Source organism: Amblyomma americanum, chromosome 8 (assembly GCF_052857255.1).
Source record: "Amblyomma americanum isolate KBUSLIRL-KWMA chromosome 8, ASM5285725v1, whole genome shotgun sequence".
In the NCBI taxonomy this organism is placed as follows: domain Eukaryota; kingdom Metazoa; phylum Arthropoda; class Arachnida; order Ixodida; family Ixodidae; genus Amblyomma; species Amblyomma americanum.
The window spans coordinates 106,619,454-106,646,237 of NC_135504.1; the positions used below are offsets into that span (position 1 = coordinate 106,619,454).

At 48.1% G+C, this 26,784-nt stretch overlaps 1 long non-coding RNA gene and 1 other non-coding gene across 2 annotated transcripts in view; both read right to left on the reverse strand.

The window, feature by feature from the left end:
- Positions 1–9,576: 9,576 nt before the first annotated feature.
- On the reverse strand, positions 9,577–9,739 carry LOC144102875 (U1 spliceosomal RNA). The gene has a single exon (XR_013308254.1). It is a non-coding gene; the product is annotated as a U1 spliceosomal RNA (small nuclear RNA).
- Positions 9,740–10,731: 992 nt separating this feature from the next.
- LOC144100616 (uncharacterized) overlaps positions 10,732–26,784 on the reverse strand; it is a 67,456-nt gene continuing 51,403 nt past the window's right edge. The window contains exon 4 of the long non-coding RNA XR_013307758.1: positions 10,732–10,791. This is a non-coding gene — a long non-coding RNA (uncharacterized LOC144100616). The remainder of the gene's footprint in view (positions 10,792–26,784) is intronic.

Consider the following 26,784-nt stretch of genomic DNA (forward strand, 5'->3'; position numbering starts at 1 on the left):
GCTTAAACATCTACAGCGACAACGCATGTTGACTTTTCGTACAATCATTGCTTTTGAGGTACAGTGCATCGTAGAGAGCGATATATGTTCGGTAGGTCTGGCTTTTTGGTAATATATTCTCTTTGGCCCGATTATGGGCGAAAATCCTCAAGGATTGAGCTACATTCCCGAAGACACGCCTGTGAAACTGGTCGTGGTGCTTGCTGATGTTCTGAGGACCAACGCTAAAAACTTGACATAGACTAGTTGAAAACGGCCGCAAAATTTGTTCATGTTACGACTCTGAAGAAAAAAACAAGTTGATGTCCGGCTGTGCAGACAATTTGAAAATCTATTGTTTGTGCTGTTTGCCCATTTTGGAAAACTACGGTAAAAAATCAGTTGCAGCGGGGCCATAAAAGAAAGATCCTTGATTACTAATATGTCGCACCTGTAACCGTGTTATAAGTAAGGCTCACACTCTATTAAGAGATTTTTAATAGCTAGAAATTTTATGGGAATCGGCAAATCATTCACGTTCGGGTGAAACCATTCAATTTGTTCAAAAAGAGTATAGCAAGATTGGTATGGACCAGGATGACTTCGACGCTGTTATAAAATTCAGCATCCTCTTATATTGTGGAGTGAAGGGCGGATAGACTAAAGAGGACATCAGCAGAACATGATCCGTGAGCCAAAGCTGTAAAAACGCGCCTTTCCAAACGATCGCTTCATTTGTGCGTTCAATGCACACTCGCCGGCTACTTAGCAGCATTTTCAGAGGAAGAGAATAACTTGCTGTGGGCTTCTATGGGACGTGAAATGTGAGGTGGTGCTGCTAGGCAAATTTTGCCACGCATATGTTCAAAACAAGCCGAAAGGATAGTTCCTGGTCTGTGCGGTCTGCAAGGTGTCCTTCTGGTCTTAAAAACGAAGCAATAAAGTCTATTTCAACTATTTTATCTTATACATTTATATAAGACAAAGCTTTTCCTTTTCGTCAGTTTTATAACAACTTAACAACGCTGCTTAAAATTGCTCTACTGTTCAGAAGAGGCGCCGGCTACTGACCATCCGCTATCTGTTGTGCACAACTGCGCTCTATCTGGGTTCCCAGCACTTCTATAAATCGTCATGACGCAAGTTTGGCTGCGCAGCTGAGACGTGGTCGGCACTGGATACATGGAGTGATGCGCCGTTCTGCTTTTGTACTGAGATGCTGTCACTCCCGCTCTATATTTCAAGCGCATGCATCGATTTACAAAACGCAAGTCAGTAATTTCGCACTTATTGTGGCCCGCCATCACTGAGGGAACTTAAAGTGGCGCAATTTGCATTTTAAAAAGTGGGGCATATTGTAGGTCTCCCTCACAAGAAACTGGAAAGAGAGCGCGCTGTGCTCACTGCTGTACCTCCCAGCCTCCCTCGGTAGCTTTTGTTATTTGGAGGGCCCTGTGGCCATTTCTTGGCAGTTATAATCCATATATGCCCATATCAAGGGAACACAGGTCGATATATAAATTGGAGCCGGAGAGCCGGCCAGTTAGTACTTGGGGACTGCGGATGATTTAAGAGACGTCTCAATGGCGCACCACTTAGGTCCGAATTCTGGGAAAAAGCTTTTACGAACATGAAGAAAATTTCGAAAAATAGTTCGTGTTCCAAAACACTTTTTTGCATGTAATCTTATTTTTGTCACGATACACCTTTTATTTTTGTTCTCTCTTCTGAGCCTAATGTTTTTTCTTTACAGATGGATTCACGATACAGATTATCACTACTGCCCACTAAACAGAAAGGTTTCTAGAAAATGAATTTGATATCACTGCCACACTTCGTCAAATTAAAGTCTCCGCTTATTTAAATCGGTGGTGTTGTTGCTGACACGACCGTTTCTGTTGTGCAGCAAATTCTTTCCTCTCTGTGCTTCTTTGCTGCGAATAGAACACTCCGCGAAATACGGTAACAATCACGTGACTGCGCCCTGCCATCATCTTATTTTACCGCCTTTGACCGTGATTTGCACGAAAGATGCAAGTATGCTAAACATGTTGATTTAGAGGTCGACGCCGATGTTAGCATTGGTCAGAGAATGGAGAAAAGAAACAATATGAGAGCAAAGCAGCCAGGAATTGTACTTATATCAAGGTAGCGTTTCCGTGTTTTATTTCTTCGCGTAACTCTTTGAAGCCAGCGGCGAAACCCGGCTTTCTCACAGTCAGTGTACTCTCACGGAGACAATAAGATGGATCACGCTTCGATGTTCGAACTCTGCTTGGACATTGCCTAACGAAAATCGAAATATTGGCTGACTATATGCAACATCCACTTGCTCCGCAAGATCATATGCACGTAAGAAGACTATTATCTCTGCAGCGTGGTTCATTTTCTTATCTGCGCCAATGTACATTCTCGCTTCATTTAAAACTCGACTTTGGGTGGGAAAATGCGGCAGCCAATAAGCTCTGCCACGTAGTATTTTTGACATTGCTTGGGCTTTATTTCAGCGCCGGAAAAAGGGACTCAAAGGTACCTTGTTCGGATGTTTGTTCAGATGTTTCGTCACCACGAAAGAACTGAACAGAGCTCGATTTGGCTTGTAATGGTCAATACAAATGTTCTTTGATTGATTTCAGTTCATGCTTAAATACAGGAAGTGTAGAACTCCAGAGCAGTCTGTTCCGATACGTCAAACTATACGTCTTTCCTTGTAAGCGTCGGGTGCTCACCACAATATTATGGGCATAGGCACAAGTTAAAATGCACAACCTATAATAACAATCTTATGAGTATTTTTATTGAACACCTATTCCCTACCCACTAAGCATATCACAACTTTTTTGCTTTTTGTCATTTGAGAGTACCGCGTACAATTAAAACTATGTGAGGGGTTTGTAGTGGGCTGAATAATGTAACGAATCATTACAGGCAGAGAAAGGCGATTACGAACGAGGACCGAAGATTAAATGCAAATGGGGGATTTCAAACTGGTGGTTAATTTTCGAGAAAAGGCCCAAATTTGTAAAAGTATAACGTTCCAACATCGGCATTCTTCGGATATAAAAAGAATACACCGAACAAATCGATACTCCGTATTACGAAGTTTGAGCGGAGTTGCTGAAACATTTTGATTTTGCTGCATGTTGAGGCGGAGAATTTGGGAGAGAAGCACCAGCGAACACCTATGCAGCACTCGTTTTCCGCGCTTACTCGTTTCTCTCCTCACATTCCTCTCCAGTCTGCTGTCCAAGAGTGCGGCGATGCCACAACTGCGCCATACTAAGCAGCCACCACTGTGGCAATGTGTGGTACAACGCCTGCGACGTAGTATTCCACATTCCGCCGCTCTCACCGTATACACCTGCTTTCACGTTAACCCCACGTCTTTTCATAGCAGCCACTTTCTGATGGTATCGGGTGGTAACTATCAGGAGGGTAGCAAACACACTATCGTTCCGCCGACGGCTGACATTGACATCGACGATCAACTCAAGGAAAGGGCGGTTAACAGATGTGCTCAATATCTAATGTGTAAGGGAAGGACCTGTCTTCAAGATGCTCCTATAGTACCACTAACACACTTGCGAAGCTTGGGAACAAAGGATTCACGAAATATTACTCGATGCATTGGTTAACAGTGGCGCACAAGGGTCAGCTGCATCCATTGTGGTACATATCCAGCGCGTCATCCTCTCCATTTTCCCATTCAGTGCACTTCGTTATCGCTGGTCTCCGCTTCCCTGCTGAGCTCGCTCTATGTCATGCGACAGCTAATTTAGCAGACAATTGCATGAAAAACTCGCTCAGTGAATGTATTTGCATGTTCATATTAGCAGGGCAAGAAAAACAAAGCTTTCAAATTTGCTCTTTGAACCAATGCGCACAAATTAGTCGATAAACAGAAAAGTGTTTAGAAGACTTGGAGTGGGGACTGACTGTACGAAAATATTTGTAAAGTTTGTGTCAGCATTTTTAAAGTTTCTACGATCTGAGTAGGAAACGCGAGATAGAGGTAAAACGCAACCGGCCAAGGAATATTTCAATATGTACAGAATCTCTGAATTTAATCTACAGGCACAACTAGAAATAAACCAATAATGAAAAGATGCAAAGACTGTCCCTGAATGTGAAAATGCGTGTATTCATTACGCACAGATGATTAAGGCCAACTGAAGCTGCGAATGACGCAAGGCCCCCATCAAACATGCAGAAAACTGAATTCATTGCCATTGGAATAACTAAGAGTAAAAAAGCAGCCATTCAAAAGATTTTAGGCAGATACCGAGAGACAGCTAAGACAGCACGAAAGACGAGGACGGGTCGCGTCTTCCTTCAATTTTTCTTTCTCCTTCGTATCAGGTGCCACGTTCACCATGATTTCGATTGAACTCACCAGCTGTCCACGTAGACATTATTTATTACTGCAAAAGAAACAGCATCAGAACATCTGGTAGGTCGTTTACTTGAGTATGTTGAAACACTTCTTGACATGTACACACTAGCACTTCCGTCCGATTGAAGCACTGATAGTTACGGAATGCAAGAGTAATTAAGTGTGGACTAGACACAAATCAAGGGATTTCGAACACCGTGCAATGGAAGCATTAGGGTTTCCAGCTTTATATAAAGTAGTTCAGTGGCCAATTTTAAGCTAAGAGGATTACGGCGCCAGCCATTCAGAATACAGGGGCGTTTTATTAGAATAAAATACAGGCAACAGAGGATAATGACTTGAGGAACGTATCCTTCAAAAACGGAGGCATTACGGAAGAAATGCAAGCAAAATACTGTGTGAAGTTGGCGGAAAATGCGTTACGATAAGGGGACAGTGAGCAGAGCTCATCAAATTTTTTCTTCTAAAAAAAATTCGATAGTTCAGCATTTCGTGGCTTTGTTTCCATAGATCATTCTATGACGGAAGGTCACGCACATTGCGCACTACGATTGCCGACTGGCCATCTGCTTTGCGCATGAAGACCTTTCCATTCCTGTGCCAGACATACTGACATGCATTTTTTTCCCTGTCATTCGTCAGTCACAGCAGATGCCAGTTATGACCAGTCATATTTTCCATAATGTCAATGTTGCTCTTTTCTTCCCTCAGTTTATTCCTTTCTTGGAGCCATTCATCTCTGACAGCTTGCCTGGTGTATCTAACTAACATTTCTGGGATCTTACCAGGCTTTGCAGGTAGCCGGTGAATTGCATCGACGCCTGCGCTCGAAAGCCTTGAAAGACCTATCGTATCGGCCACAGCGTTTACTTTATCTAGCAGATTTCCAGGTTCACTGGACTGAATTTCATGGAAAACAAGGTTCAGCTTTCTGCTCCTGCATTCAAGATCACTGACTTCATTTCGCAACGTTTCATTTTCTTCTTCTTTTTTCTGGACCTTACCCTCCAAAATTTCCAATCGCTTTTGAATATACTTTTTTCCTTTTTCCTGGGTAGTTAGGCTTTCTAGCACTTCGCCATTTTTTTCCGACATTAGCGCTACAGCTGTTTCAATGCTAGCTACAGTACTTTTGTACTGATTTACGGTCAGCCTAGCACAGGTTCCGAGTTGGTAAAATTGGTTACATACAATACATGTAAAAGAAATTTCATCGGGCATAAATTTGTTATTGCTTGAGATAGAGAGAAATAACATTTATTAGCACCCGTCAAAAGGATGATGGGTATCCGAGGGGCCGCTCGGTCCCAGCCATGTCCTCCCCCTCAGCCGTCGACCGGGATCTCTTGGACCTCAGCAGCGGCAAGGGCGAGACGGATGACTTCACGTTGTTTAGTTTCGTCCTCGTTGTGAAGCAGTGTTTCCCAGGACTCATCTGTTCTGTCAAGTTGTCCAAAGCTCGGACATGTCCATATCATATGGATCATGTCCGCTATGCCGTCGCAACGTTTGCACCTGGGGCTGAAAATCTCACGGTGTAACATGCTATAAAGCTGAGGGTTAGGAAATACTCCGGTTTGGAGCTTGCGCCACACAACCTCTTCGTTTTTGGTTAGCTGCTTACTTGCTTTTGGAAGTACCGCTCGGCCTAATTTGTAATGGTTTAGGATTTCCTGACACGTGTTAACATCGTCATCGAACTGTAGGAGCTCCTCATCACGCGAGAGGGACGGGGTTGTGCACAAGACGCCACTGGGATCCCGCAAAGTAGCTAATCCTCGGGCCAGTGCGTGAGCTTTCTCGTTTCCCCTCAACCCTTGGTGCGCGGGTGTCCAAATGAGTGCTACCAGTTCTGCCGGTGGTGGACTGCTGGCCAACACTCGTGCTGCTGTAGCTGAAATGCAGCCCGCGTCAAAGTTTCTAATCGCTCATTTTGAGTCACTCACGATAATTTTAACCTGTTGTTGAGTTATAGCCAGCGCAATGGCCAACTCTTCCGCCTCCGTTACTGTCGAGTGCCTGGTGCTGCAGCACGCTAACGGGCCTCCGTTTTCCCTAGTGGCTACCGAAATGCGCCCCGAACTGTTTGTCCATTGTGCGGCATCCGTATACAAGGCATCCTGTCTGCCCTGAAAGCGGGCTTGCAACGCTACTGCTCTTTCCTTCCTCCGGCTCTCATGGTAGATGGGATGCATGTTTTTGGGGAGTGGGGGTATGTTTAATTTGTCCCTAACCTGTCTAGGAACCGGGTCCGTACGTCTCGAGCACGCTCGAGGCTCGTGCCCCAGCTTCTCCAGAATGCTGCGACCAGTACGACTGCGCAACAGCCTCTGATACTGCAAGGTCCTTACAGCCTGAATGAGCTCTTCGAGGGTATTAGAAACCCCTAGACTCGAAATCTTTTTTGTTGGCGCACAGGGTGGTAAACCTAGTGCTGTTTTTATTCCTTTTCGGATTAAACATCCAGTTGGTCCATTTCCGCCTGGTAAAGACGCAAATAAGGTGCCACGTAGACTATCCTGCTGATTATAAAAGATTGCACTAGCCTAAGGAGGTTAGCTTCTTTCATGCCCGCATGTTTGTTAGCGATTCGTTTTAGGAGTCGGCAAGTTTGACTGGTGCTAGCCTCTAGTCTCTGACTCGTTTCCGAGTTCCTGCTGTTCGCCTGAATTCGTAATCCTAGAACCCTAATGCTTTCCACCGCTGGAATTACGTTACCGTTGACCCTGAGTGTGATTCCCGCGTTATACGGTCAGTCCTGCTTTATGCGCCGACGCTGTGGCGACCGCATAGAAATAGCGCTTCCGATTTCTCGGCCGAGCACCTGAGACCGATTGGTTCTAAGTATTTTTCTGTTATATCTATAGCTCTTTGATGCGTCAGTTCAATTTGGCTGTCACTGTCCCTGCACATCCACAGAGTCAGGTCATCTGCGTACAACGTATGGTTCAGCCCCGGAATTTTTTCCAGTGTGCGGGGAGGCCAAGCATGGCGATATTAAACAGGGTCGGGGATAACACCGATCCCTGCGGTGTGCCCTTGTTGCCCAGTCGAATACCCGTCAGTCTGTTACCCCCCATGCTTATAGATGCCGTTCTGTTTACAAGGAAATCGCGTATGTAGTTGTAGGTACGAACACCCTCGTCTAACGCAGCCAGACCCTCCAGATTGGCCGAGTGCTTTACGTTGTCGAAAGCTTTCGAGACGTCTAGACCAATGATCACCCTGGTGTCTAGCGTTGAATTTTCTATTATCTGTTCTTTTAGCTGCAGCATGACATCACATGCCAACAAATGGGGCCTAAATCCAATCATTATATTTTGATATATACTCTTGTCCTCAAAACATCGGTTCAGCCGGGTCTGAATCACATGTGCCATCAGTTTGCCCACGCACGACGTGAGCGAAATGGGACGCAGGTACTCGAAACACGACTGTTTTCCCGGCTTTGGGAGGAACACAAGGTTCGCGTCCTTCCATGCTGTCGGCAGTCGACCGGCTTCCCAACACTCCTGCATAAAAGCAGCGAGATGTCGGATCGACGTGTCGTCCAAATTTCTTAAAAATCGGTTGCTGACCTTGTCCAGACCGACGGCAGTCCTGGTTCTCAATCTGTTTATTTCTGCCCGGACTTCGGCAACCGTTATCGGTTTATCTAAGTCCGGGTTTTCCTGCCCCCCGTAATCTGGTAGCGGTTCAGCTGTACCCGTCGCGCAGCTCAAGTACCGGTCCCGGACTTGGGATATGAGCGTATCCGTGGTCCCGTCAAATGTATGTACTAGCCTGTGAAGTTATTGCCTGGCCTCCAGTTTGGACTTGTCCGGATCTATAAGATGCCGAAGCAAGTGCCATGTACCTGCCTTCCCGATGTTCCGGTCCAGTTTGTCGCAAATGTTGTTCCAGTTTTGCCTTGTTAAAACGAGCGCGTACTCTTCGATTTCGATGTTAAGCACGGCCAAATGTCTTCGCAAGTTCCTGTTCCCTCTCTTGTGCGCGATTCGCGTTTCAAACGTTTCAAGATCTTTCTTCTTGCGCCAGAGACGGACCATGTGACGATCTACTTTCTCGACTTCTTCGTCAACCTCTACCTTCTCTGTTGCCTCGCGGACCGACTGAAGGACATTTTTACTCCAGTCACCAATGTTGCTTATGCCTTCTTCCTGTCTGTCGACATCGTGCGTTACAGACAGCAGTTTTAAGCGAAACAAAAACAAAAAACGATAGCAGGATACTAGGGCGGCTGCAGTATTCTTTACAGTATTGTTTAAATATCTGTTGTGTATGCTTATTTTTCAAAATGTTCAAGCCACGTTATTCTACTTTGTTCTTCTGTTCATTGCCTGTGTTATTACCTTGTGTTTACTTATCTGTATCCTGCCCTGCTAATATCCCCAGCGGGGATTGCAGTATAAGAAAAATAATAGAGATAACAATGAAATATTATAAGTGCAGGGCACATGTATGCATGCAGTGCGTGCCAGAAGTAAAGCCACAGTCGTATTTTAGGGCCCAACTTGTAACTGTCTCGGTTTTGTCTCACACATTAGCTCAAACAGCTCACACACACGTACCCGCACGCACACAACCGTATAAGCATCTAGCCTCTCATTCAGCAGAGCCTTGAGGGCTTCTCTTGTATGTTTAATACTTAGTAATATCGCCAGATGTTGGAGACTAGAAATAGAACTCGAATTTTAAAATGACGGTTAGTGAGGGAGGGCCGACAATCTGAGGAGGAGGGCGAGGGAAGGCCCGCAAATTCATCGAAGTGGGGGTTGAAGTAAGCAGCGTTAGCTGTGCACCAATGGAAATTAGAACTTGAATTCTTGCATTTGTAAGCGACGTCACCAATCAATCATCAATTGGATATATCAGCGACGTGACCAATCAATCCCAAATTCGATATAATGACGTGAGCAGTCTGTCGCCAATTAGTTTGCTATATCGATTTATTATGAGGGCCGCCATCTTGAATTCCTTCGACTTGCGGAATTCCTCCCTTCGGCGGGAGGTAGTAGTAGAGCCCGCAAAATCGAGAAACGTCATTAGTAAGAGCTAACGCTTTTAAAATTGCATGCTCGATCGGCCTCTATTGAGGAAGTGGCAGGTATCAACGCGGGCGCAGTGCAACGCCTACGGCTCATCCTGGAGCCCGTTTGATGTCCGTGCACGTCAAAGTTCTGATTTTTGCGGTTGACTATAGATGGGGGGACGCGCGCACGCTGTGCCCCACTACCAAAAATTCCATGCTCCATCTGCCTCTATTGAGGAAGTGGCAGGAGTCAATGCAGGCGCAGTGCAATGCCCACGTCTCATCCTGGAGGCTCCTCCATCCCGACCAAGGATGGCCCAGCACCAGGTAAGTATGCCCCCTATTTCCTAGACCCGCGCACACATTAAATGCGACCGCCATAATGTCACAGGGAAGGATACGTCATAAATTGATTTTGTACCTAGAAAAGCTGATTTCAAGATATAATTGAAAGTACTTTCGCAATTATTCGTATAATATCGTTAAAAATTTAATTTCCGTCTGTATTGCACCTTCAATCAATAGGCATAAATTCTCCTTCAAGGCTCACTGCTTCTAATATACCTGCTACTGTGGTGCCACCTGTCAATATCTTTTTCCCAGGCAGCACAACAGAATCAGGCGAAAACCGTGCAATCATTGGCAAAAATTAGAATGAACGGCGCTCCTACATTGGCATTCAGGCAATGCGCTACCACTTTGACACATTCGCCGCACTTTCAGGCTGGTTTCGGGCAAGGTTCGGCCGATCGAGCGGCCAGCGCAGGCCTGGCGTTAGTTCCGCGACATGGGCCAGTAAAGGCCCCGGATTGCCTTTCGAGCTTTCGAACTCAGGCATCCAGCTTTCGAACATTGGTATCCAGCTTTTAAAGATTGAAATCCAGCTTTCATACACTGGTATCCTGCTTTCGAAAATTGGCACATACAACATAATGACCCACTGGGCAATGACTGAAACTGTGGATGTACTATTTAACCTAGTAAATATTCATAAATCAGGGTGCCAAAAAATGAAGGAAAAAGACCTGTTTATTGCATCGAGAGACAAGGACCACGCTTCTAGTTCATGCAGGATTGCTTGCGCTAATACCAGCTTTCTAGTAATTAATGGAAATGAGGACCCAAGAGCATGGTGGCAAAAGCTCTGTGAAAATAATTTTTTTCCAAGTTCGCTGCGTGCAGATGACTCAGGTTGGACAACGTAGCTCGGCAAGCTGCTGTAGCACGAGCAAGGCATCCATAGAGTGCTTAACGAAGCTGTTTTCCAGCGAACTGATTAGTCATATCGGAAGTAATCGTTGCACTCCTCTTGCAAAAGCACTCTTGTACTGCATTTAAACAAATTCCTTGTCCAGCTCGCGCACGATGACGTCACGATGCGTCGAGCCTGCAAAGAGATGCATGATGTTGTAATGGCTGTCACAGGACAAAAACAAAAATGATTAAATAACACTGAATTTTGTGAGGAACAGCCCGCGGAAGACACTCGCAACACATATTACCGGATAATCTGCAACAACTAATGCCGCGTTAACCGCATAAAGTGAAATTGAATTTGCCTTGTACCAAGTGGTTAATTTTTCTTTTAGTGCACCGTGTCGCACCTCCAGTAAAGATATTCAATATGACAAAAAACACACAAAAACACCGGTATGACAGTCCAGAGTAATGCCTTTCTTTTCATTGAGAGATAACTTGGGCAAAAGCTTTAACCGTAAATTGCGGATTTTCAGTTGCACCTGAAATTGCGAAATCCAAAGAGAAACAGTACGGAAGTAGTACACACAATCTTCCCGGCTGGTCTGCAGTGAAACACTAAGCAGTTCTGATACCTGCCCTTCATAAGCGGTACATGACAAACGTATTCCTAAATACATCGGATGTGAGGTCACATTAACTCAAACCAGCTGTTCTACAAAGTTGTGAATGTTTGGCACCGAAGACGAAAAATAAAGTTCTGAAGATTCGAGTAGATTTGTACAGCGCACGATGTGAAGCCAGACATTTCGCAATGAGAGTAGATACATAGAAGTCGTCCTTGTGCTTTGTCTCGTTCTCTTTTCCTGCCGGAAAAAATAAAGCCGCATGTTGTCAGATCAACACTTACTCCCAAAACAACATTTATTTCCAAACGTATCTCAAGATAAAATAAATGTGGTACTTACAAATAAGACATTGTAGACCAGGATAGAAAGCCGCGTCGGAGCTCTCGTGTGGTATCGGATATGGCGTTTCGCTTTCGCAGACTACGAACGGTGCTAGCTCGAGTGTGCCTGCTTTTTCGTCGCTCTGGTTGTGCGGTTGGGCGCCGCTGTGCCAGATAAGGCAAGACCTGCCAGTCAAGGATGTGTCGTGGTGACGAGTCGCGCTGTGACGAAGGGCAGGGGAGGCGACGATGATGGGAGCAGGGGGTGGCTGCAGGGGGGGAATCATTTTCTCTTACACAACATTTGTGGTCGCGAGAAAAAGTTTTCAACTGAAAGGCAGAGATAGGAAGATCTCGATGGGGGGGGGGGGGACACGAACGGAAAAGCGCATAGAGGAAACAGCTACGAGAATGTGAGCAAAATCATAAAGAAAAAAATGTTGCCGCCGTCTGGAGGACGTTCAAGTAATGAGGGTTAGCTGCTTGGTTTACTAGATGAAGAAAGCGAAAAGCAACGCGCCACTTATTTGGATAAACGGACCTTATAAAACGGGGTGGATTGCCACCGTGCTCGGCTACGCGTACACGCACGCCGCCTGGCGAAACAATCCTCGCCTTGCGCTATCTAAAAGAGACATTACGATGCACGTCTACCCGTTGTCGAGTTGCACCCCGTCAGGATACGTCCCAAACGGAATTTGCTTCTTTGGGGGTAAAAGTGGGCCTAGAGTTCGGCCTGCGGTGCGATATGGTAACGCTTCAATTAGTAGTTGCATGTATACGACGTCTACTTATTATTTAATTATGGTTTTATTTCTCTACCACAACCCATACGGTTTTATTTGCTTACTAAATTCGGTTTAAAACTGTCGCCAGATGAGTGCCCGTTGTTGTCGGAGTATATATAGACGAACGCAAGTATATAGGCATTGCGTAGCGCGCGTCTTTTCTATCCTATCTTTCTATCCTATCTTTAAACTTTCCTACTTTCTGCTTCTGCATGTGGTAGTGACTGTGCCTCAACTTGAGCAAGTGGGCAGGCCTGTGCACTTTCTCTTTCATTTTTCCTGGTATCAACAGAGGAAGATGTATTGCGGTCCGTAACGGGGAAGCTTTCCTACTCCTTTTAGGATATTATTCTGTGAGGGGGCGCAATAATAGCCGTAATCATGTACCCGATAGACCTAAACTATGCCACCATTTCGTCCCCTGACGTCATACTCACATAGTTACACCTCTATACACCACATTGGACCATGATGTCATTATTGGCAGGCGGCAGGTGGTTGTTTCTACACTGTTTCTGTAGATGGCGCTACAAGTCTCAATGCGAGATGCGCTGTTTTATAGTTGCAGCCACAGATAGCGCTTTAATCTCAGGGTGGTAGGAAACCTCTCGAAACGTTATGAGTAGTTGCTGCCACAGATGGCGCTGTGATCAACGGTGGTAGCAGACCCCACGAAATCTCGAAACGTGATGAGTAAGTGCTAACGCATTTAAAAAATGCGCTTCCCAGGGTAGGTGATTAGTGCACTACCTAAAAAAGCACGGCCGAGAGAAGAGTTGGGGAGATAGGACACTTGAAAGAGAGAAGAGATGGGGGTAAGAAAACCTGAAAGGGGTTCGGAATTCTCAAAGAATGAGTTATGAGCAGTACAGAAGGCAATGTCTATAAGAAACAAGGCTATGGGAAACGCGGAAGCGTCAAAGTATTGTTGCAAAGCCTGAGGAAAAGCATAGTGTTCGGCCATCAGTACGCCTATCATGCACGGCGCAGCATCCCGCATTTATTTCCATTTTATTTATTTTTTATATCGTGTACATTAGCTACTACTTCAAGACTTTCTCACTATCGCTCCACCCTTTCTCTTTCCCTTTCATCTCCCTATCCTTTTATTCCCGCTAGTCGCAGCTCAAGCGCTTCAGGTTCTCATGGGAGACGCCAAGCTGCAAAATTTTTTTCTTTCCATTGTTATTTTATTAATAAATAGCTACTAACAAAAACAAGAATGATCAAAAACTTGGAAACGAAAAACGTGAAGTTTCGAGATGGATTTCGCCAAAACGACTTCAGACACTCGCGTATTTTGTGGCGCCACTTGTCAATTCGATAACGTTAAAAATGTTACCATAAAGTAACAAAAAATAAAGCTATAAACAAAATATGGTGGAAGCAAATTCTCACTCTTTCATAGTGTTATATGCAGTACATGTGGCAAACAAACTAAGTTAATACACGTGAAACACCAATTGTCAGTAAATTTATTCTCTGCAAGAGTGGCAGATCGGGCTAGTTGGTATTTTTCCGTAATGCGAAACAGCGCGAATAAAGACGGGGACGAAGCGAGACAAGACACCGCTTCGTCCCCGTCTTTATTCGCACTGTATCGCATTATGAATTTATTCTCTGGTCGTCGAAGAATCTTGAAATTTTTGGCTGGTGTGGAATTTCACTCATAAAAGCAAAAACAAACAAAATCAAGTTGAATTGTAAATCGCAAATATTTACGATTCTTTTCAATAATAAAGGTAATGTTCGAAATAAAGAAAGTAATGTGCAAGGAAATAAGCATAGACGTAAGCAAGAGCTATAGTGCTCAAAGGAAATTACGCAACAGAATAACAAAATGCACAAAAATATCAATTTGCAACAGTGCGATTTGCAGAAAAGGAAGGAAAAAGCAAATCGGGAAACACACGGAAAGGCGCGATCACAGGAAACGACGTACGGAAGCGTAAGAATCTCTTAGCGCGTGACTGCGTGCGATTATGAAGCGGCGGCCTAATATTTCGCGCGTTCGCAACTTACGCGTAAATATGTAAACTATTAGGCCACTGCTTTGGTTTTGGACGTTACTAAAATTGCCCACAAAGTCGGCTTAGTGAATGCATTTGCAATAAGTTATTACGTTTGATTTAGGATCTCCATTAAGCAGACGCGCTGCGCGGTGTGGCAGTGAATTCTCTAGAGTGAAGCAAAAATTGGTTTTTAATAAAAAGTTCATGAAACGGAAGTTATTTTATTTTTTAGAAAGAGGCACCATTGGGCTGGTTTTCAGATACTTGCGCAAGCAGAGCGTGCAAAAAAACTTTCAAATACATAAATTTCATGACAAATAGATGGGTTATTATGAACAAAAATCGAAGAAAGGTTGCAGCGTGAGCTCTGTCTGTGCACTTCTCAGAAAGGAACATCTGTTGATTACCGTCTCGGATAAGCCATATATAATTACACGGATCATAACCTTAGGGTCACGCCAGCCAACAATTGTTAATTACTAAATTTTCGGTGCTTTTTAAAAGAATATTTAATTTTTAGTTGCAGCCACTTATAGTTGCAAAGTATTAACCAAAGAATTCTGTAGATATGTAGTGGTTGGTCTGGATGGTGTCGTTGTCGGTCTTATGCGCCAGACCGGTTCGTCTGTGCCGGAATATGCACATTCCACCGACCACCCCCGAAGTCGTCGTCACCTCGTTGTACCACGTAAAATCAGCGAACGGAGAGAACAAAACTCGATGACAGCAGCACCATTGCTATACAGCGAGCGAATGCGTTTGGAATGCTTCCGAATGCCTTTGGAAATTGTTGTGAAGCACCTTACAGCTCCCTTTGGTCCGAATGCCATTCGAAGTTTCGAATATCCTTTGACTCAAATGCCACTTAGCAGTCTGCGTAGCATGGATGTTACGATAGATCTGCAGTTTAGTAATAGAGTAATAGCACAGCGCTACTAAAGACTGCTCAAATGATATAGTGCGCTCCAAGAACAAGTGTTTTGATGTCACGGATCGACGTAAAACATCTACTTTGGCCACATATTGATGCGAATTATAGTTATATTTAGACGAGACAGACCAATAGAGGTCTCAAACATTGTATAGAGCGCTCAAATCAGTTTTTACAAGTTTAGAAAATCATAAACTGTCTCTGTTGTGGCAATATAGAACGTTGCTATGCCGTATTAGCAGATGGCACAAGGTTGACCAGCGTCTGCCAGTATACTTTTAACGCTGGAAGAGTCATGGCAAAGCTAGGCTAATATAGACAGCTATCTAGAATGGCATAGAAAATTCTGGCAAATAGGGGGGCACTCTGGCTAACATGGCCCGTAATAGCCATGATTCCAAGATGGGACAGCCAGCAATGGCAAAGAGTGCGAGAATTCTGGCTAACAAAGCCCCTGATAGCCATGATTTGATGATGGCACAGCAAGTGCTCGAAAAGCGATGGAGAACCGGAGCCATCATTGGATGTGTTAGTGAGTGGTTCAGCCAATATCAGATGCTCATTGGGAACTCTGGGCCTACTGAGGGCCATGGTTTTCCAACGGGTTTCTTAATATTGGCCTGATGTGACGTGCTACCTGGGTTTTTCATTTTACTTCCTTTCTTGATCAAAACCGGAACGATGATAAAATAATTTCAGGGACCCTTAAGCACAGCTTTGAAGGGTATGAAGCGATAGCGTTAATGAGTCCCGTCAACGATTCCTCCTGCCCCCGTCGCTATTTCCGCGTGGGAAGGACCACAAGGTATATACCTGAGTCCAGCTTTAACCAAACCACACAAATGTGTATGCATGGCCTGGACACAAAATGTCCGTGTCACAGCTAAAGGGTCAGGTGTTCGATTTCCGACCAATTCAAATTGAAAATTGAAGATTGGTTTTTGGAGAAAGGAAATGGCGCAGTATCTGCCTCACGTCTCGGCGAACACCTGAACGGCGACGTAAGGGAAGCGATAAAGGAAGGACGAGAGAAGAAAGGAAGAGGTGCCATAGTGTGGAGGGCTCAGTAGGGATTTCGAGCGAGAGTGAAAAACTTTACTGGTGTAGAGGAATTGATGGGCCCCTCACGATCCCACTGCTCTGAAGTGTTTATGTCCCAAAGGTCTATAAAACTGGCAGCCCGGCCGGTGGCAATGGTCTGCACGGCCGGGTAATCCGAGCGCCGCAGGGTCGACCAGTCCTCCCAGGTCTTGAGGTCCTCTAGGCCGCGCGGGGGAGGGTCTTCTGGCAAGATGGAGAGGATGTGCAGGGAAGACGCGAAGGGATCTGAGCACAGTGTGCAGGCACGAGTGTGGAAGGAGGCATGATAGTAGGCTAGGGTCAGGGGTGGGGGGAGTGTGTGTCTGAAGTTTGCGCCAGAGTGTTGCGTGTTTGTTTTCTAGGGAGGAATGAGGCAGGGGGCTAGAGCTGGCGCGAGGATCTGTAGGCCTGCGTCATCTCGCTGAACGAGTTCATCGGTCCCTCGCAAATCTCCGATCTGAGGCCACCTGAGCCCGGTTTAAAGAACCTCGGGCTGAAAAGTTAGCGGCCTCGTTTCCGCGATTCCTGGAGTGGGCAGGCATCCATATAAGCGTCACATGGCGGAGTGAGGGTGCATCGGGCGAGGCCATTATGCCAAAAGCAGGGATTCGGCCTCGCGCAACATTTAGAATTGTGGTTTTATAGTCTGGTAAAATGTACCGGACTTCCATGCGGGTGATAGCAATTGGCGATGGCGGCTTGCTCTGTAGCCTCTGGGGCGGTGTCTGGGGAGAGAGGTAGTGTGAGGAGAGCCGATGAAGAGGAGTCCGCGACAGCTAAGGCTGCTTCGTCACCCATGCAGGCAGCGTCCACCCATGCGCCGTGCGGCTCGGAGCCGTACGTACACTCGGTAGAGTGCCTTCGCACGAGCTCTGCGGCGCTGCTTATGGTGAGAGGGGTCATATCTCTCAGCAGTGTCTTGATTACCAGCTCTCGATGCAGGGGTCGAGGAATTGGGAGGAGAGTTAGGTCGTTAGCCGGCATTCTGATTTCGAGTGAGTCTAGGATATACCGGCCTGTGTAGGTTTGTGTAAGCCTTATCTATTGGGCCTGTTGATGGGTCTCGACGAGTTCCCCGATCGTGTTGTGGATGCTCAGGCCTAGTAATCATTCTGTGGGGGTGTTGAGGGGAAAGTGAAGCGCGACCATGAATGCCCTGCTGATCAAGGCATCCAAAGCACTTATTTAGTGTTTGAATAGTTGTGGGTATGTGGTAGTGCAGAGCACACAGCTGAGGACGAAGGCATGACTGAGGCGATGGAGATCGCGTTTCTTCATGCCTTTATGTTGGCCCGAAACTCTGCGGATGAGATGCGATATCGCGCCTGCAACCTGCTTGAGTTTCTTGAGCGTGGTGGTGTTTTTGCCATCGTTCTCGATATGCAGGCCCCATATGCGGAGGGTGTCAATCTCCGGTATCGGGTATCCATTCAAATCGGTGGAGCGGAGGTAGCGGCGGCTCTTAGGTCGAATGAGGAGCAGTTCAGACTTCTCTGGGGAGCAAGACAGTCCGATGCTCCGTGCATAATTTTGGGTGAGGCTGGCTGCTTCCTGTAAAGTTTTCGCTATGTCGCCTAACTGCAGTGGGTGCTCCACAGTGTGATGTCGTCGACATAAAGAGTGTGATTGAGGTGGGAAATAGTTGCCAACTTTCTGGAAAGGAGGATGAGGGTGATGTTATAGAGGAAGGGGGAGAGGACACACCCTGGAGGGGCTCGATACTCTGGAGCGTGTAGGACAGGGAACAGCGAGGGCCAAAATGCATCTCAGCTGTGCGGTCAATGAGGAATGCTTGAATGTAGGTGTTTATGCGCGCACCCACATTCAATGCAGATAGGGCAGTCATGATCGCGTAATCAATGCGATCAAAAACTTTAGGGCGATCCAAAGCTAAGACTGCCTTGATATCACCAGACAGAAGCGGGTCGAAAATGTCGTGTGTGAATTGGAGCATGGTGTCTCTTGTGGACAGGTGGGGGCGGAATCCCGCCATGCAGTGCGGGTATAGATTGTTGTTCGCCATATGCGTTGTGAGTCTCGGTAACACAATATGCTCGAGGAACTTCCCGAGGCATGAAGTTTTGTAGTGAAAGTGGTTTGTTAGGTTTGGGTATGAATAATACCTTCGCGTGGCGCCAGGACTCTGGATGGATACCCTCCTTCCAGCACTGGTTGAAGTATTGCGTAATTTGGGTGATCGATTGGTCGCCCAGATCACGGCGCATGGAATGTGCGATTTGGTCTGAACCAGGTGCGGAGTTGGTTCGGACAGTCAGGAGGGCCGCTCCTTGCGTATTGTTCTGAACGTCATGCTTGAGTGATTGCGCCTAGGCGTCGATGTCTCTGATGGGAGTGTCTAGGCGAGCAGTGCGTGCAGCGCGAAGTTCATAGAAGTGATTTCGACAACTTCACGACAGCTCACAGCACAAGGGCGCCTATGCGTTTCGCCTCCATCGAAACACGGCCGCAGTGGTTGGGTTCGAACTCGGGTACTCCGGCTTACTAGCCGAGCGCTTATTAGCCGGGAGCCACCGCGGCAGGTATCCGACCTATTGCCCAGTTTTGTTTTTTGGCGAAACATTTACTTTATATGCTCACGTGCACTAATGACGGGTGATCATGTTGAGACCTTCTAATCATTCGTTTTAATCATTTTAAAGCGAAGCTTTACTACACCGCTCCTTAGCTCCTTCGCTGTGTGCACGAGTTTGACACTGAACCGAAGAGAAATAACGTGACAGCTGTGATGTCACTGAGCGGCCGCCGAAACGGAGCGCTCGCCTCTGTTTCTATAGGCCCTCGGCGTTCATTCTGTTACATTGGCGTCGGCGTTGACAACGTTCTAGACTGCGAAGATTTTGAGGAAAAGAAGGGCGCATAAATGGCTTCTTGGGTCAGTGAACGCCTCAACCGGGCTTTGAGTTATGTGGCGGTGGTGAGAGAGAAATGTGAGCTGCATGCATTGGCGCTGACAACGTTATGGCAGACACGTGGCACTGCAGCTATAGGCCGCGGCATTCATTCGTGGACCAACCTCTCGCGATCAACCATGCATTAATTTAACCCCCTTCTGCCAGGGTGGCGGGGTGGGCGCACTGTCCATCCAGTGCGCGGAACGCACTCAACGTTAGAGACGCCAAGGCGCGTCTACATGCCCCACATTATAGATTTCGCACTGTAACCAGGTTCAGGGTTACTTGAAGACCGCCTGGAACCTCCGAGGAGAGCAGTCGCGTTTCTCCGTGCTACCGCTGGAACTTCTTCCAATCTCGGCGGCAATCGCATCCCAGCATCCGGCCTGAGCGTTCGCGCGCGCGCGCCGTTTCCTGGATTACAAGCGCGCTGCGCCAACGACTCCTCTTCCTGTGTCCGCGCTCGCTCGCGGTCGCGCCCCCGTGAACACACCACCATGGAGGTGCAGGTGCAAGGAGAGATTCTTCACCCCCGCGACTACGACCCAAGGGACTGGACTCAGATCTTTAGTGTGCCTGCTCGCTCCAGGGACCGCTGTACGTCAACAAGCCAGGAAACCGCAGCGTGTGCAAGCGGTGCCGCCTTCTAACCTACTGCAGGCCCTGACAAGTCGCACCTGCAAGCAACGCGCGCAGCGGCGCAGCGTTCGCGGCAGCAGCCGACGCTCCCGGCTGCTGACTACAAGATCATCTTCAGGTCTCGAGGCGGGCTGCAGCTGAACCTGCTTCCGCCCCGACTACTACGGAAAACCATCCTCCGAGCGGCGTCCCAGCTTCAAGAACCAACGCGTACCCAAATCAGGGTTCACCCAGTCAGCAACACGTGCACAGTAAGCACGCCCCAACAAGCTGACGCACTCGCGCTGGTTAGCATAACCAAGATCCAACACCAAGCAAAGGACTTCGCAGTCGCAGCTTATATAGCGCCACCGGACGGAGCGGTACGCGGAGTAATCTCCAATGCATACTGGAATGAGACCCCGACAGCTCTTCTCCAGGACCTCATCACCGGCAACCCAGAAGCCCCCATCGTGGACGCCCGCCGAATGGGGGCCACGCGTTCCATTCTAGTCACCTTTCGTGCTGGACCTGTGCCACACGCCATTATTTATGAAGGAGCCTTCCACAGGTGTACACCGTACCGAGGGCATATAGACGCTTGCACGAACTGCCGCGTCCCAGGCCATCGGGCGGATGTGTGTGTCCACCCAAGATCTCATTAATGTCCCCGCTGCGGGAAACCCCATCCCAAAGAAGATGTGCCATCACATACCCCCAGCTGCATTCTCTGTGGGGGCCCACATATGACCGGAACTGGGAACTGCAAAGCACGGGGCCGTAAACTAGCGTCCCCGAGGAACGCTCTCTCTCCTCCGTTTAAATCGCGGCTGTCTCGCCGCGATCAACAAAGCACGACCAACGGACGCAGCCTGACGGCTTCCCGATCAAGTTCCAGAAACCTACAGAACAGCAGCAAAAACTCCTCACGTCTCACTTGGGCAGACCGCGTTTCCGGCAACGCCACCCGTCATCCCCCGCCACCCCAGTCCTCCCAAGAAGATTCTAGATGTCAGGAACTCCGGGCCTTGCGCGACGAGGTAAGCCGTCTCTCCTCCCTTTTAAGCAGCCCCACCCCTTCTCTACCTTCTCAACCCGCACCCCCCCTCGTTAACCCGACATCCCCATCCACAGACACTTCGAGCACCCCTCCTGCAAAGAAGCAGCGCACCTCAGACGCCACGCCGCCTCCAATACCCCTTGAAATAGACGCTAGATTCGCTGGGCTGGATGCCAAATTTGACCACAAACTAAAAGAGCTAGACGCCCGCCTTGAGGCCGGATTCAATGACCTTGCCGCCACCCTCACCGAAAACTTGAGCAGAGCATGGACGCTATGCTTACCAAGATGATGGAACTCATGGAACATAACCTTACCCATCGCTTCACCCAAATTCAGACCACCTCCACTCCTCCCCTCCTACCTCCGCAAGCACAAACCCCTTTGCTGAACTCATACCAATTGACACCCGTCTCACTCCCCTCCTCAACCCCCCGACTCTCCAATATGGCGGGGCGGAACACTAATTCTCTTCCTATTTTAGCTTGGAACTGCCGCGGTTTCCGGGCCAAGCGCGCTCCTCTGCAACTTCTCCTTCCCACCCTCACGCCCACTCCCCATATATTTCTTCAGGAGACTGCACACCGGGCAACCCTCCCCAGCTACACATCTACGCACTCAGACACCACTAGCAAACCCAGGGCGTCCACACTCTTCCACCGCAGCCTCACCTATAAAACTCCACATCACGTCTGAGACACCCTGCGTGATCACTGAACTTATACATAACACACATACACTTCCTTCAATCTTTATAGCAAATATATACCACCCCCCGTCCCAGCCGATGGTCTCGTTAGTATCACTTCAGCGAGAGCTACACCACCTAGCAGAAAAACATCCTCTACTAATTGGTGGGGACGTCAACAGTCAGCATACTGACTGGGGATACACAACCACGACACATCGAGGTCGCAGGCTGTGGCTGCTCCTCCAGAACCTCCAGCTCACTGTTCACAACACGTTTCAGATGTCCATGCGGATCGGCAACAGTGTCAGCATGGGCACCAGTCCGGACCTGACGCTGAGCCGCTACATCCGCGGTGTTACCTGGAACAGAACTCAACATACATTGGGCAGTGATCATTACATTATACAAATCACTGTCCCGTACAAACCGCCCCGTCACTCCTATTCAACACATAAACTGGTTAACTGGGACGCACTTCGCGCTGCACGCACCGCCCACCCAGACACTCCTATCACAGAGATCGACGCCTGGGTGCAATCACTCAACATGACGTTCACCACAACACGCAACACATTGAAACGACCACCGAAACCCCTACCCTGGACACACACCTAGCCCACCTCTGGGAGCTTATCACAGCCTCCTGGAACGCTGGAAAGGCAATAATTATAACAAGACACTTAAAAAGCTGCTGGCCGCGCTGCAGACATAAATCCAACAACACTTGGAGGAGCTCTGCCGATCCAACTGGGGACAGGTATGTGACGGCATCGCCGGAAACCTGTCCAGCCAACGCGCATGGCAACTCCTCCGACACCTCATCGACTCCACAAACATCAAATCATCAACACAACACCACGTGACACGCCTCACACACCAACATATTGACGATCCCGAGGCCCTCATAAACACACTTCAGAACACATACACCTCTCCGGGTGCCCCCACACCTCTACCCACCTACACAGGACCAGCCAATCCAACACTCGACACAGACATCACTGAGACGGAAGTCAGAGTGGCCCTCCTGACTCTCCGAACCAACTCCGCACCTGGTGCAGACCAAATCACAAACTCCATGCTCCGTAATCTGGACGACCAATCGATCACCCAAATTACGCAATACTTCAACCAGTGCTGGAGGGAGGGTATCCTCCCCCAGTCCTGGCGCCACGCGAAGGTAATATTCATAGCCAAAACCAACAAAACACTTACACTTCAAAACCTTCGCCCGATTTCGCTAACCTCATGCCTCGAAAAGCACTTCGAGCTTGTTGTGTTAGCAAGACTCACAACGCACATGGCGGACAACAATCTATACCCGCATAGCAGGGTGGGATGCCGCCCCCATCTATCCGCACAGGACGCCATGCTGCAACTCACACATTACATTTTCAACCCGCTTCTGCCTGGTCACACAAAGGCAGTCTTAGCTTTGGATCTCTCCAAAGCTTTTGATCGCATCGAACATCAGGCGATCATGACTGCCCTATCTCCATTGAATGTGGGGGCGCGCACGTACACCTACATTCAAATATTCCTCACTGACCGCAAGGCTGAGATACATTTTGGTTTATTTGGTTTATGAGGGTTTTAACGTCCCAAAGCGACTTAGGCTATGAGGGACGCCGTAGTGAAGGGCTCCGGAAATTTCGACCACCTGGGGTTCTTTAACGTGCACTGACATCGCACAGTACACGGGCCTCCAGATTTTCGCCTCCATCGAAATTCGACCGCCGCGGCCGGGATCGAACCCGCGTCTTTCGGGCCAGCAGCCGAGCGCCATAACCACTCAGCCACCGCGGTGGCCCTGAGATACATTTTGGACCTCTCTCTTCCCCCTCCTACACGCTTCAGAGTATCGCAACCCCTAAAGGGTCCGTCCTCTCCCCCTTCCTCTTTAATATCACCCTCATCCCCTTCTCCCGAAAATTGGCAACTATTCCCCACCTTAAGCACACTCTTTATGCCGACGACATCACACTGTGGACCACCCACGGCAGTGACGGCGACATAGAGAACACCTTACAGGAAGCAGCCACCCTCACCCAAACTTATGCACAGAACATCGGACTGTCTTGTTCCCCAGAGAAGTCCGAACTGCTCCTCATCCGGCCTAAGAACCAACCCTTCCCCCGCTCCCCCATTGCCATCGAACTGAATGGGGACCCGGTACCGGAGGTTGACACCCTCCGCGTATTGGGCCTGCATATCCAGAACGATGGCAAAAACACCACCACCCTCAAGAAACTCAAGCAGGTTGCAGGCGCGATATCGCATCTCGTCCGCAGAGTTTCGGGCCATCATAGAGGCATGAAGGAGCGCGACCTCTGTCGCCTCATTCATGCCTTTGTCCTCAGCTGTGTGCTCTACACTACCCCATACCTAGAACTATCCAAACACGACATAAATACTTTGGATGCATTGATCAGCAAGGCATTCAACGTCGCACTTCATCTTCCCCTCAACACCCCCACAGACAGATTACTAGGCCTGGGCCTCCACAACACCATCGGGGAACTCGTGGAGACCCATCGACAGGCCCAATACATAAGGCTTACACAAACCTCCACAGGCCGGTATATCCTGGACTCCCTCGGAATCAGAATACCGGCCAACGACCCAACCCTCCTCCCCATTCCTCGATCCCTTCACCGAGAGCTGGACATCAAGCCACTGCCAAAAATATGCACCCCTCCCACCATGAGCAGCGCCGCAGAGCCCGCACGGAAGCACTCCAGCGAGTGTACGGCTCGGAGCCGGACGCCGTATGGGTGGACGCCGCCTGCACGGGTGACGAAGCAACCGCAGCCGTGGTGGACTGCTCTTCATCTGCCCTCCTCAGACTACTTCTCCCCCCTGACACCACCCCAGAGGCTGCAGAGGAAGCCGCCATCGCAATTGCCATCACCCGCACGGAACCCCAGTAAATTTTAACAGACTATAAAACTGCAATTCTATATTGTGCGCGAGGCCGAGTCCACGCCCCTGCTTTTGGCATACTGGGCTCGCCCGATGAACCCCCACCCCGCCATGTAGAGCTTATATGGGTGCCTGCGCACTCCGGGAATCCCGGAAACGAGGCCGCCAACCTTTTAGCCCGAGGTTCTTTAAACCGGGTTCAGGTGGCCTCGGATCGGGGATTCGCGAGGGAGCGAATGCACTCGTTCAGCGAGATGACGCATGCCTACAGAGCCTCGCGCCAGCTCTACCCCCCCCACCCCTCCCTAGATAACAAACACGCAACACTGGCGCAAACTACAGACACACACACACTCCCCTCACCCCTGACCCTAGTCCACTATCACCCCTCCTTCCCCAATCCTGCCTGCACCTTGTGCCCAGAACCATTCGCCTCTTCCCTCCACATCCTCTCCCTGTGCCCGGCGGACCCTCCCCCGCGCGGCCTAGAGGACCTCAAGACCTGGGAGGACTGGGAGGCCCTGCTGCGCTCGGAGGACGCGGCCGTGCAGACAATCGCCACTGGCCGGACTGCCAGTGTTATGGACCTTAGGGACATAAACACTTGAGTGCAGTGGGGTCGTGCGGAGACCCAGGGGCGTGCCCCGACTTCCTCTCCAACAATATAGTGTTCTCTCTCTCTCTTTCTCTCTCAACCGCAGCTAAATTTGAAAGGCGTAAACCTTTCTTGGCTGATGAGTGGTGAGGACGGAGTTTATGGACGGAAGTTGTCTGCTTGATCTGTCGATCGTTACTTGTATAGTAAATAAAAAATGAAAAATTTGAATAAGCAAGAGTTTTTGAAGCGACGTATATGTAGTGAAATAAAAACCAAGAATTAAAAACAACAAAAACAAAATACACATAAAATGAGACCAATAGGAAAATAAAAAATTAAGAAATAAAATAGAAAAACAAAACAAAAGTTGCATAAAATATAAGACAATGAAAAATAGAGGGAGGAAGAGAGTACAGAAAAAAGCGTTCGAATTTGCGCTGATGAGCAGACAACTGCAACCCTTTAACCACTGAACCTCCGCGGCGGCTTGTAATATTTAAGCATGATGATTTTTGACTATAACTTGCTCTCTATAATCCGCAAAGACATTGCACGCGGCTATAAATTTGTTCTCACTCAGCAACTGTAGAGCACTGAAAATTGGAAATTAATGTTTTTATGCCACCACCGCACGTGTGGTGTCACTAGACTATCGACCAATGCGGCTTTTCCGCAAGAACCGGTGACGACCGCCAACAGTACTGAATTCTACGGGACAAGGGATAACAGTGCGAAAGTACCGTGTAAGGTTGAACGTCCGCAAGGGCCGTTCTACGAACGCTTTTTTAACATTCCATACAGTGTGAAGACGGTGAACCGCACGGGTCAGGCTAAAATTTAGCTGCGGTTTAACTACTTCTCAACCTCGCTAGATGTGAAAGGTCTGGTTTTTACGGCAAGTACACGCGGCTTGCCGTCTGTAACTTTGAGTGCATTTCGCACACCGAATACGCAGCGCACCCACCCAATTTAATACGAGTGCCAACGCAATTATCACAAGCACCCGCAGTTTTAATCCGGGTGTCAACCAATATAATCCACATGTGGATAACGAATGTGGCAGAGGACTCCAAAGCACACAGAACACGAATGCAAGGAATAAAGCGAAGTTAAGATAAATATATGAGACCATGCGATGCCTAAGCCAAGCGTGCGCATATTGCGTGTATTTCATCAGTATTAAAACCAACACTGCCTTGATGCTAGTGCTTCAAAACGCCGTTTAAAATGCACTATCTCAGCATTAAAAACTGCATAAGGGTTCTCGCTGTGGCTTATTAGCTGTTTATTATGCCAAGAAAGCGGAGGAGGGTAGAAATGCACGCACTGTTTATTACAGAAAACTAAATTAATCGGTCTGGGATAAATGATGCAGTTCCTTTGTCGCACAGTTAAATATATGTAAATAAACCGTACCTTAATTTAGTCTTAAGTAGTAGTCTACTTAGAAAAAAGTTACACAGCCAACGATGGAACGTTTCAGAGCAGACGGCAAGTTTTGCGTTCCCGTTTCCTTGCTGCTGGATTGTCGTCTGCTTCTGTACAATATGCTAGGACAACGGTGAAAGGCACATACATATGAACTCATTTTAAGAAATCAGTGAACATCCTTTAGCAAAAAA